The 12,500-nt window shown below is 43.6% G+C and overlaps 1 protein-coding gene across 1 annotated transcript in view; it reads right to left on the bottom strand.

Annotated features, from left to right (window-relative positions):
- The window catches only part of LOC137657886 (protein eva-1), a 303,353-nt gene that overhangs the window by 268,216 nt on the left and 22,637 nt on the right, over nt 1–12,500 (bottom strand). The gene's annotated exons all lie outside the window — the stretch shown is intronic.

The raw sequence follows: 12,500 nt of genomic DNA, 5'->3' as shown, positions 1-12,500 counted from the left end.
AAATAACAATTCTTAACAAAATCTAAAACCTTTTGAATGAAATAATAGATAATAAAAATGAAAATACGATTTAACTTTAAAATAAACAATGCAAGCGTTAAATCAATCAATATAGGGAGCTTCATTATGAATAATTTATGAAATTCTAAAGATTTTCGTTCATGAAATATCTTTGAACCTTCACAAATGGACAAAAAAATTCAAGACTCTTTATTTTCAAACATTAGCGAATTCCTTTAAATCCAAGTCAACACGAAATAATGAAATAAAAACCTTTGATGGAACAAATACTACATTAAGGTCATTCATTTAAAGACACACTAAGCTAAATTTCCGAAACCTGCTCATTTTAACGAAACGCCTAAGCTAGAGGGACCGAAAACATGAGACAGCGAGGCAAGAAGGAATCTACTTTCATATCGTTACTCTTAAAAGAACGCGGAGAATTACGCTGTGGTATTCCAAAGGGTAAATACTACATTTTCCCTTCCGTCTCACAACATTTAGTTGAGGGAAGTTTTAACCACAGATTGAAGAAGAGGGTTTAAAGGTTTAAAGGCCGCTCATGTATGGCAGGGCCAAGGGACAGTGACATTGCCCTATCAAGCAGGACAATGCCCTTGAGACTCACCATATACGCATAGGATCAGCGCCCAAGCCCCCCCCCTCTCCACTCAAGCTAGGACCAAGGATTGCCAAGGAATGGCTGCTGATGACTTGACATTTAGACCAATAGGCTCCCCAAAACCCCCCTTCATTAGCTCACAAGGATGTGAGGTTGCAGCAACCAAAGAAACTAACGAGTTTGAGCTGGGCTCGAACCCCAGTCCGGCGTTCACCAGTCAGGGATGTTACCACATCGGCCACCACAACCCAATTAAACTAAAGGGACACTCAGTAGAGCGCAGACCTCCACCGCGGCAGCTTATTTCTCGACCTCGACCTTTGACCTCAACATGTATTAATTTTCGTGGATTTTCATACACTCAAATATGAACCAAGTTTAAACTCATTGTGACAACGATGTCCAAACTTATGACGGATTACGTGACTTGGATATTTTGCTTCACCGTGTCCTTGACCTTTGACCTTGACCTTCCAAAATTTAATAATTTCCAGCTTCTTACAAAACAATTAATTTCTGCCATTTTTGTTACTCTACTATTAAAATTGTGGCCAGAATGCTGTTCACAAACAAACAAACACAAACAGAGCCGAAAACTTAACTTCTTTCCAACTTCGTTGGCGGAGGTAAAAATAAGAAAGAAGCTTATTACAGGATGAATTAAGTATGGAAAAGAATATTTCAAAATATATAGAATACGTCAGATGAAGGAAGTCATTTTGTGCGATTAAATCAAATAGAAAAAAACGATTAATTATAAACCAAGAACTTCATTAGAAAATAAGAAAAAACATGAAGAAATCAAATAGAAAAAAAAAATTAATCAAAAACCAAAGAGCTTCATTAAAATTAAAGAAAAACGCGAAGAAATCAAATAGAAAAAAAATAATTAAAAGCCAAAAAGCTTCATTTGAATAAAAAAAAAAACGCGAAAAATCAAAAAGAAAAAAACAATTCATTAAAAACCAAAGAGCTTCATTAAAATAAAAGAAAAACGCGAAGAAATCAAATAGAAAAAAAAAACAAAGACCAAAGAGATTCATTAAAATGAAAGAAAAATGCGAAGAAATCAAATCGAAAAAAAATTAATTAAAAACCAAAAAGCTTCATTAAAAGAAACGAAAAACGCAAAGAAATCAAATAGAAGACCTAATAATCAAGGAGAGATTCATTTGACAAAAAAAAAAAAAAAAAAAAAAAAAAAAAAAAAAAAAAAAAACATTCAAATCTAAAATAAAAGAGGCCATTATAAGCTTCACAAGTATTACAAAACTAAGGTACAATGCAACTGGCAGAGTAATAAAAAACAAACTGATAAAAGTCTTGCAGCCAACTAATGTACTCAGGGAGCCAACAGTACTCTTAAATTTTGTAAATCGCAAAGCACAATCTTATAATTAATTGTATTAACTGATAAGATTTTTCCTTTGAGTAAACAAGAAGTATTACAGCGGCATTAGCATTATATTACACCCTCTTACCTGCGTCGCCCTTTGGGTAAAGTCCAGTATGCTTTTAAAGGTGAAACTCGTATCATAATACTACAGATGGATGGCACCCATTAAAGGATGGATATTGATTACACTGCAACCCCCCACCCCCTCAAAAAAAAAAAAAAAAAAAAAAAAAAAAAAAAAAAAAAAAACACCGGTTTATAGCTACCATGGAACTTTTCATATCTAGTGTACGCGACCCGTCAAATATGGCGGCTAAATATTTAGATATATATGTTCATACACGCACCGGGGGCAACTCACCAGAGTATGACTACTTCCTCTCCCGCCTATCCGAGGGACGGGGAGGGCTGTGCGAGACCGAAAAGATATATATATATATATATATATATATATATATATATATATATATATATATATATATATATATATATATAAATTATATATATATAACGGATTTTGAGCGAAGCGAAAAATCTATTTTTGGGTGAGATGGCCATGTCGTCCTGATGGAAGTTCCTATAGGGTAGCTTCCTAGGGTATATTACAACTACGGCGATATTCCCAGAGAATTTACCTTAAGGTACCAGAATTCTAACTCCTGGAGCGAGTATCCCTCGTGAAAGGGATATCGCGACATATCAGAGGACGTATTCTAGACACGTCACATGGCAATCTACATCCTGGACAGAGATTTCGTCTCGTAGGAGGTGATTGACGAGATACGAATTCGGGAAAGAAAAAGGGGAGCCACTCCCAAGGCTTCCCTATCCCCCGATTCGTATGCGTGCCTGGCGCCAATCCTGGCGCCATCTGTATTCCTTGTAGCGTACACGAGGTGCTACAGATACTGTTTGTAGGGAGGGGTCCTACAGCCCTTTCTTAGAAAGGCAAGGGCGGGTCCATCAGGACGACATGGCCATCTCACCCAAAAATAGATTTTTCGCTTCGCTCAAAATCCGATTTTTGGGCTCAAGCCATGTCGTCCTGATGGAAGTGTACCAGAGCATTACTGTATCTGTGGATTCTCAGAACGTGCCGTACTCCCCGGAGGTAATTTTTTCCCGGTCGACTAGACCTAGAGACCTAAGATGTTACCGTTATACATCTTTTCAACTAACTATAAACTATGTTAGAGCTGCCTGCCCCCTACAGGGAAGAGTCCTACTAGACTCTGGAAAGTCTCGAAGAGTACATATATCTATGTATGAATACCAGGCAAGCTAATATAGTGGTCTCGCCCTATATTAAGTAAAGCATAGTTTGTATAGAACCACTGCGTCAATATATATTGACCAGTAATCCGCACAATACTTGTATTGGACAAAGGTTTATATCCGCATAGGAAGAAACTAATAAAACCGCCCTCGTCCCTTTATGGGACGGAGTCCTCCCATTAGGGGACTACATAAACCAATGCAACATAGCTTGCATAACAGAACAATTCTATCAGAATTATCCCAGATAAGATACATAGAATCAAAATGCTCAATTATACCAATAAATTGACACAGGTGAAAGAGACGCAAGGTTCTCAAGAACAAGTTTATTGACAGATAATAAACAGACAGGTTAACAACAATTATATATATATATATATATATATATAAAAGAGGGTAACCCAAAACTTTAAGCATAAGTATGATAGTAAACAGAACTTGTTTATCTGAAAGAAAAACCATTAAACACCACTTTAATAAGATACCAAGGTATCAAGTCATAAAAGTCTGTATTACAAATCAATCACATTAGCGTTAGAAACGCTCGGCACACATGTCTGAACTTATGCTAGGTTCACCTTTGAAAGAAGGAACAGTCTATATGGGCACTTGGTGCCCTCATTTAGTTTGTAGTACAGTATGTACCTACACACTCACCCTGGACTTAATCGTCCCAATTAAGACCACTGTTCCTCGCAGAGTTAAACAGTAGGGTTAACTACACGACCCACTGCTACCACAGATCTCTTAAGTTCCTCTACTTGCTTCGCATAGTGGCGAAAGAACACCCTGGAAGACTTCCAGCCCGTGTATGAACGGAGATGTTCAAAATCCATACAATTAAAGAAATTTAGGGATGAGGCAACTTTCCTCGGATCGTGACCTGCGGGTGTACTGTCAGGATCCGCTCTGCGAATAAAATATGTGATTTTCGCTCTGAGTTGATTCAGAGATAAATTTGAGCCTGATGTTTCTCCCCTGAATAGTTGACCACCCTTGAAGTCTGAAGTTCTACGAAGATAGACCTTTAGGCATTCTACTGGACATAGAGATGCATCTTCTTTCAGAGGGCAGATTCTCCAGGGACCCCACCTGTTGGTGGGTAACTCATTCTTGGCGAGAAACGTAGGATCCGGAAACAGGTTCAGATCCCCCCCATCCAGGAACTGAACACGACCTGCCTCTCTCGAGAGGGCTACGATCTCACTAACCCTGGCCCCGGACGCGAGTGCAAATAGGAAAATAACTTTTTGCGTCAAATCCTTTAACGCACATTCTTCATTGCTCAACAGGGAGGCGAAATGAAGAACTTTGTCTAAAGACCATGAGATGGGCTTTGGAGGTGCTGAAGGTCTGAGCCTAGCGCAGGCTTTCGGAACTTTATTAAAGATCTCGTTACCTAGGTCGATCTGGAAGGCAAATAAAATGGGTCTCATCAAAGCGGATTTACACACTGAAATCGTGTTAGCTGCCAACCCTTGTCCATGGAGGTGGATGAAGAAAGATAAGCAGAAGTCTGTTGAGATCTCCTGCGGATTCTTTGCCTTTACAAAGGCCACCCACTTTCTCCAAGATGACTCATATTGCCTTCTAGTCGATTTGCACTTATATTCCTCTAGGAAGTCTATGCTGGCTTTCGAAATCCCGAAACGCTTTCTCACCGCAAGGGCGAGAAAATCATGAGCTGCAGGGTCCGGGTTTTCTGTAATGAAGCGCAGACAGTCGACTTCTGGACTCGCTGGGTCAGAACTGGATGTGGTAGCGGCACGAACTTCATCTGTAGTTCCAACGCCAAGGGGAACCACATACTGTTCGGCCACTTGTGGGCCACTATTGCCGCTACCCCCTTGAAGGATCTCAGTTTGTTGAGGACCCTCAACAGAAGGTTGTGAGGAGGGAACAGATAAATCCTGGACCATCTGTTCCAGTCGAGGGATATTGCGTCCACTGCTTCCGCTAAGGGGTCCTCGTACGGGGACACGTACAGGGGCAACTTCTTGTTGTCTTTCGTCGCAAAGAGGTCTATTTGCAGTTCTGGGACTTGATTCAGAATGAAGGAGAATGATCCTGCGTCTAAGGACCATTCCGACTCTATCGGTGTGAACCTGGATAGAGCGTCCGCTGTCACATTGCGGACTCCTTGAAGGTGAACTGCCGACAGGTACCACTTCTTCTTTTCCGCCAATCGGAAAATGGCTAACATCACTTGGTTGAGAGGTGGTGACCTCGACCCTTGTCGATTCAAGCATCTCACAACCACTTCGCTGTCCATCACCAATCTTATGTGGATCGAGTGACGCGGGGAGACTTTCTTTAAGGTAAGGAGCACTGCCATAGCTTCTAGAAAGTTTATATGAAAGGTCCTGAATAGCTTGGACCAAGTCCCCTGGACTTTTTTCCGATGAGAGTGACCTCCCCATCCCTCCTTTGAGGCGTCTGAGTGAATCGTCATCGACGGGGGAGGTGGCTGAAGAAGAACCGACTTCTTTAGATGTCTGGCTTGGGACCAAGGTCTGAGAAGAGTACGTAGCCGAGGCGGCACTGGTCTTCTCAGGTCTCTTTGCGCGTTTGATGCATACCTTCTCCAAACTCCGGTTGCATCCTTTAGCTGTGCTCTTAGCACTGGGTCTGTCACTGAAGCAAACTGGAGAGAGCCTAGTACCCTCTCCTGTTCGCGTCTTGATATCCTTTCGGAATCTAGAAGTCTCTTGACAGAGCCCGCTATCTCCTTCCTTTTCTTCGTCGGGATGGAGAAACTGTGTGACAAAAGGTCCCAGTGGATTCCCAGCCACTGGAACTTTTGGGATGGAGAAAGTCGAGACTTTTTTCTGTTGATCTTGAAGCCTAGGTACTCTAGGAACTGGATCACCTGACTGGAAGCTTGCAAGCATTCGGTCTCGGATGCTGCCCACACCAGCCAGTCATCCAGGTAGGCTACTACCTGAATTCCCTTTAGGCGTAATTGTTTGAGAGCTGCGCTCGCAAGCTTCGTGAAAATCCTTGGGGCTATGTTTAGCCCGAATGGCATGGCTCTGAAGGCGTACAGTCTCCGTTGTAGCCTGAACCCTAGGTAGGGGGAGAGTCGATGGCTGATTGGAATGTGCCAATAGGCGTCTGACAAGTCTATAGAGACTGAGTATGCCCTCTTGGGCAGTAAGGTCCTTATGTGTTGCAGTGTTAGCATCTTGAATTTGCAATTCACTATGAACTTGTTGAGTGGCGACAAGTCCAGAATGACTCTGAGCTTTTCCGAGTCTTTCTTGGGAACACAAAACAGCCTCCCTTGGAATTTGATGGACTTCACCTTTCGGATCACCTTTTTCTCCAACAGTTCTTGAACGTACTCCTCCAAAACGGGGGTGGAGTGTTGGAAAAACCGAAGGCACGGGGGTGGAGTGCTGTACCAGCTCCAGCCCAGTCCATTCTTGAGTAGGCTTTGGGCCCAGGGATCGAAGGTCCAGCGATCCCAAAATTTCATCAGTCTCCCTCCTACCGGTATCGTTTCACTTGGACTGCCGTCCTGAGGTCTTGCCTCCCTGACCACGACCACCTCTGAATCCCCTTCCCCTTGAGGGGCGCCTAGACGAGCCTCTGGCTGCTCCTCTAGGTTTTGCACGAAAGGAAGAAGACTGTCCTTCGAACGTTGGGGTGGATGTGGTTGACTGACCTGGCACAGCCTGGGGTACCCACTGAAAAGTAGTCGGGGTTTGTGCCACCATCTGGGGCACTGGAGGCAATGGCAATTGCAGTTGCTGTTGCTGTCTATAAGGCTTGGCTGGCCGAGACGGTAGCCTAGTCCTCATATTCTTCCTCTTTGGTTGAGGACCCTCATCCGGGGAAGATTTTCTTTTGATAGCCAGGCCCCACTTCTGGAGAAGGTTTCTATTCTCCACGGCGGCCTTATCAACAACCTCTTTGACCACATCGGTAGGGAAAAGGTCTTTTCCCCAAATGTTGGAGGAGATTAACTTCCTTGGCTCGTGTCTCACCGAAGCCCCGGTGAACACGAACTCCCTGCAAGCTCTCCTTGCCTTGACGAAGCCATAAAGGTCCTTCGTCACTGTGGCTAGGTGAGACTTAGCCACTACCATGAACATTTCATGGACCTTGGGGTCACTTGCCATCGTCTCAAGAGTAGTCTGATGAGACATTGAGGCAGCCAGTCTTTCTTTTGTCTCGAACTCTCTTCGTAAAAGAGATTCGGACAGCTTGGGGAGGTCCTCGCCGAATTGCCGTCCGGCAATATCAGCCTCCAACTTTCCCACTGAGAATGTCAGATGGACATCCTTCCAGTCTTTGTGGTCCATAGGCAGGGCCAGCGACAAGGGTTTACACTCCTCCAGGGAGGGGCAAGGCTTGCCGGCCTCGACTGCCTTTAGGACAGCCGCAAACCCTTTCTGTAAAAAGGGGAAGGCTCTATCAGGAGAGGACACAAAAGAAGGGAGCTTCTTGCTCAATGCAGCTACCTTCGAGTTAGAGAAGCCCCTCTCTTTCATCGAGGATGAAAGTAGGGCTTGAGCCTTAGCGTGGTCCATAATAATGACCTCCTTCGGCTCTGTCTCCTCCCTTGAAGCTGGTTCTTTTCTCAGCCGGACATAGCAGTCCGGATATGATGCCTTGCTGGGCCAGAATTCTACCGCCTCTAGGGGAACTGAACCCAGCTTATCCGAGATGACGATCTTTCCAGTCGTCATCGGCATGTGCTCAGCATACCTCCATGGGTTAGCATCTGAGCATATGGGAATGTCTTTCACATTGAGCCTTTTCCGGGGCCCATGTGATTCTGCCAGGGACTGCATACGCAGTTCCATTGCAGCCGCCTTCTCCTGATTCTCCTTCTGCATTTGTTGGATCATTCCAACAATCGAAGAGAGGGCCTGTCCCAGTTCTACTGGGAGACCAGCCGATGTTGAGGGGATAGGCTCCGGCATCTGAACCGGAGTAGCCGACACCTCGTCGACCACATCCTCTACGACATCCGGGGTTTGAACTTCATCCTGACCTTCTGCCAGGAGGTCTTCTTCCAAACGTTCGTCCAGGTCAGACATCCTGTCATCCAACTGGATGTCTTGCATCGCAACTGCGACTTCCACGTCCACCTGGACTTGATCTTGAGGGATCTCCTCTTGAGGCTGGGGAATCACTGCATCAGCTGATGCCTGGGGAAAAAGATACGCCCTCATCTTCTCACTTGGAAGATAAGGGCCAGAGGTGTTCTTCTTGAAGCCCCTTACCCAAGTACGAAGCTTTTCCCTTGCTATATCCCTTGATTCCGCCGTTCTAGGGGAATCAAAAGCCTCAGTAATCAGGTTAGTGCATACAGTACATACCTGAGGGTCCCAATACTGGAGATCATCCTTGGAGACAGCGCATGCTGCGTGTCTCCTACAACACTCATGTCCGCAGAGGTTCTTGCTGCGGACATTGCAGAAAACATTTCCGCACTTCGGAGGGTCCTCCTGTAAAGAGAAGAAATTTCCATGAGTATCAAGTGAACTATGTATCACTGGATATGCATATTATAGCATAACAATTCATAAAGGAAAGATACACACTTGTGTTTCCCTCACAACCCATTGTTGCAGCCTTCCAGATAATTAAATCAAAATGGTTTATCTCTTCTAGAGTAACCAATGCAAGGTTTCCAGAGGAAACAGGTGGAGCTCACACCTAAGCAATGATTTTAAAATCCTGGATAATAGACAGGCAAGAACTCAGCTTCCTATCTGAGGGCAACAGCAAAGGGCCGTGCAAGAAAACACAATAGTGTTAGAAGATACAGTGCTGTACCAAAACCTTTACTATAGTTTTCTTCTTACTGTATATGATATACAGAAGAATACTAGTACAGTATAAGGGGGATGTGTGCCGGCCTGCCTTTGCCGGCCGGCACACACCACAACTAGCTTTAAAGTATACTACTTAACAGCTATAGGGCGGCAGCACTCTGGTTCAAATGCCTGTGCCGGTCGGCAGCTACTGCCGGCCGGTAACAGCCAGTGTTGGCCGGCAATGGCTGCCGGCCAGCAACTACACAAGGTAGTACCCAGCTGCCGGCCACACTCTTGGTGACCGGCAGACAAGGGCTGACATAAGCCGGCCGGCAAAGGTACAAGACCGATGCCAGCCGGCAGCAAAAGAACCAGAGAACTACACCTGCCCGACTGCCGGCCTATGAGGCCGGCAGCCGGGACAGGTACAGCACTAGAAGAAAATAGAATGGATGCCGGGATAAGAGTGTACACAACCTCCAAGCCCGGCAACCGAAAGAGTGCATATAAGGAAGGGGAGAAACTAATTCAGGCTTCCTTGACCAATGCCGTCCGGCTCTGCCGGCAGGCATGGATGAGGGACCAAGAGAGGTCCGGGCAGCACTCGAAAACATAAGACCCTTGCCGGCCAGCAGCTCTGCCGGCCGGCAATGGGCTGAGTCAATTCCACATCCCAACCTATACTAGGTCCAGAAGTAGAACGACGTACAGTACAGTAAGACCCCTGCCGGCCAGCTCTGCCGGCCGGCAAGGTACAGTACAGTAATGGCTAGGCCATTACGGAGATAGAGGGGGAAGGGACAAGAGGGTCCTGCCAACCTTGCTTTAGTGACAGATCACCCGCAGCCAAGAAACTTATCTTAGCCTAAGGGAGATCTAAGGGGAAAGGCCAGCAATACTTGCCAGCTTCCAGAGCACCAAAGCAAGGAAGGCGTTGCTACTCCCAAGGGAAGAACGTATCCTCCCCGAGAACAGCAACAGGACTTAGTCTGGTCGATCACAAAAGAAGGAATCATAACTACAGAAACCTTCGGTAGTGACCTAAGGGAGCTAAGCTCCCTTTGTATGTGTTAGGTCAGCGAGGGGGACTCTGCCCCAAGCCAGACAACACAGACTCAGACTAAAAACTCTGTTGTTCTGTCCCTCTTGAACCATAACTACAGGAACAGGAAGGTACAGTAACACCCTAGTATAGTTTCATCGAAAATAAATTCGGAAAAAACCACTTAGGGATAAGCCCAAGGCTTAAACAGAGGGAAAGGGATTGCATACCTTCTCCGAAGAAAAGAAAGCAACCGGGGAGTATGATAAAGTATACTAAGGCTCCATAAGCAATTAGCCTAGGCACCAAGAGAATCGATTACCTAATTCACCGAAACTCACACGTATACAATCTTGGAAATATTCCACACAGTCTAAAATGTATAAAATATAGCCTAAAGCTTCAATAAAATTTTAATTACACTCGGAAAAACCAAAATCATGCATGAAGTACTAGGACCAAACGACTAGGCTACATGGCCTAGCGTAGGCCTGAATGGCGAATACTTCGCCAAATAATACTATGCACGAAAGGAAATCCTATGTAAAGCTAAATACCTAAAATTTATTAAAGCAAAACAACCAGGAATGTCGCTCTGACTAACTAATTTATAACTAGCGAGCGACAGTGTCCAGGACACCTCTGGTAGGCTACGGCTCTTGTATCAAAGATTAATCCTATTAATCACTCAAAATTTTACCAAGAGCCTACATTTATACATAACAGACACTATACTCAACTTATCAGAGGCCAACGAAGACGAAGAAGCCATGAAAAGCCGAATAAATCCAAGATTTGCGAGAAAAACAGGAAAAAACACCGAGTTGTTAAGCTACGCAAAAAGGAATACAGATGGCGCCAGGATTGGCGCCAGGCACGCATACGAATCGGGGGATAGGGAAGCCTTGGGAGCGGCTCCCCTTTTTCTTTCCCGAATTCGTATCTCGTCAATCACCTCCTACGAGACGAAATCTCTGTCCAGGATGTAGATTGCCATGTGACGTGTCTAGAATACGTCCTCTGATATGTCGCGATATCCCTTTCACGAGGGATACTCGCTCCAGGAGTTAGAATTCTGGTACCTTAAGGTAAATTCTCTGGGAATATCGCCGTAGTTGTAATATACCCTAGGAAGCTACCCTATAGGAACTTCCATCAGGACGACATGGCTTGAGCCCAAAAATATATATATATATATATACATATACTGTATATATACAGTATATATATATATATATATATATATATATATATATATATATATATATATATATATATACATAACAGAGAGAGAGAGGGAGAGAGAGAGAGAGAGAGAGAGAGATAGAGACCTGCTAGGGGAGATTGGTGCAATTTTCCTTTTTTCCTCTTCCACATAATACATACTGGACTATTAAACCGGAAAAGAGGAGCAAGTAAGAAGCACTGGACGTTGTTATACAATAGACTTGGGTTGTAATCTCTCCTAATGAATGAGATCAACGAGTTCTTGGCACTGAGAAGATGTCCCATTCGTTAAGTGGGGGAAAAAAAAAAATGCAAGGTTACACATCACTGCCCAGCTAGGATCCCACAGCCCAACCTTGGCATAATTTCTCTTTAACTCAACAATTAAAGATTCAAACATGTGCCAAAAAAAAAAAAAAAAAAAAAAAAAAAAAAAAAAAAAAAAAAAAAAACATGACAACAGTACAGCACGTAAAAGATGGGTGTTGAAATAAGGAATGGTCTAAGTGTGGCAGAAAAGGTTTATGTTATGACCAATCTGACAGACGAAGTATAGTGCCCTGTATTCATTTGCCAACAACTCAAAAATCTTGTAATATAAGGCGTAACTACTCTTTTAAATAACACATCTTTAGAATTGTTTCGTATCGCGCTGTAAAGAACTAGAAGGGCATTCAGTAGAGCGCAGACCTCCGACGCTGCAGCTTAATTCTCTACCTTGACCTTGACCTTTGACCTTCACATGTATAAATTGGCGTGGATTTTCATACTCTTAGATATGAATCAAGTTTGAAGTCTGTGACAACGATGTCTAAACTTACAACTGATTACGTGAATTGGATATTTTGCTTGACCTTGACCTAAAGCTTTGACCTTGAATTTCCAAAATTTGATTATTTCGAACGTTTTACAGATCAGTTAATCCTTGCAAGTTTCATTACACTGAGATTAAAATTGTTGCCAGGAAGCTGTTCACAAGCAACCTAACAAACACACCCACAAACAAACAGGGGTGAAATCATAACCTCCTCCCATCTTCGTTGGCGGGGGTAAATAAATATATATATATATATATATATATATATATATATATATATATATATATATATATATATATATATAATATATATATATATATATATATATATATATATATATATA

This window comes from Palaemon carinicauda, chromosome 18 (genome assembly GCF_036898095.1).
Source record: "Palaemon carinicauda isolate YSFRI2023 chromosome 18, ASM3689809v2, whole genome shotgun sequence".
Classification (NCBI taxonomy): Eukaryota; Metazoa; Arthropoda; class Malacostraca; order Decapoda; family Palaemonidae; genus Palaemon; species Palaemon carinicauda.
Note: the sequence above shows the minus strand (reverse complement) of the source record. Positions and strands in the feature narration are given on the sequence as shown.